Genomic DNA, 787 nt, shown 5'->3' on the forward strand with positions numbered 1-787 from the left:
AGAAAAATATTAAAACAAATAAAACTAAACTATGCTAATGAATGCATAATATAAATAGTGGTAAGTGGTGACATCAATATTATATATTGTGGGGTGAAAACAGGTAAAAGTGGAGAGTTCTTGCATGCAAGGAAAGTTAAGTTATTAATAGTTTAAAATAGACTGTTATAAGTTTAATACATTTTATATAAGCCTCTTAGTAACCACAAAGTAAATATCTATAAAATTTACACAAATGAAAAAAAATAAGAAATCAAACCTAGCAACACACATACACTCACACACAATTGTACACTAGTGAAGACAGAGAGAAAAAGATGAACAAACAACCACAAGACAATGTTAACAAAATTGCATAGTAAGTCCTTCCTTATCAATAATTACTTTAAATGTATATAATCTAAACTCACTAATGATAGAAAACAAAACCCAACTATGTTCTGTCTACAGGAAGATCACATTAGATTAAGAGACATCCATGAGCTGACCAGAAAGAAATGAAAAAAGATATTCCATGCAAATGGTAATCAAAAGAAAGCAGGGGTGGCTACACTTATATCAGACAAAGTAGAATTTAAGTTAAAAACTGTCTCAAAAGACAAAGAAGGTCATTACATAATGATAAAAGAATTTATTCAATAGGAAACTATAATGTTATAAATGTACATGCATCTAACATCAGAGTACCTGAGTATACAAAGTAAATATGTACAGATCTGAAAGGTGAAATTTATAGTAATACAATAAGAGTAGGATACTTCAATATCCCACTTTCAGTAATAGAACA

The sequence above is a fragment of the Galeopterus variegatus genome, unplaced genomic scaffold (genome assembly GCF_000696425.1).
Source record: "Galeopterus variegatus unplaced genomic scaffold, G_variegatus-3.0.2 Scaffold13716, whole genome shotgun sequence".
In the NCBI taxonomy this organism is placed as follows: Eukaryota; Metazoa; Chordata; class Mammalia; order Dermoptera; family Cynocephalidae; genus Galeopterus; species Galeopterus variegatus.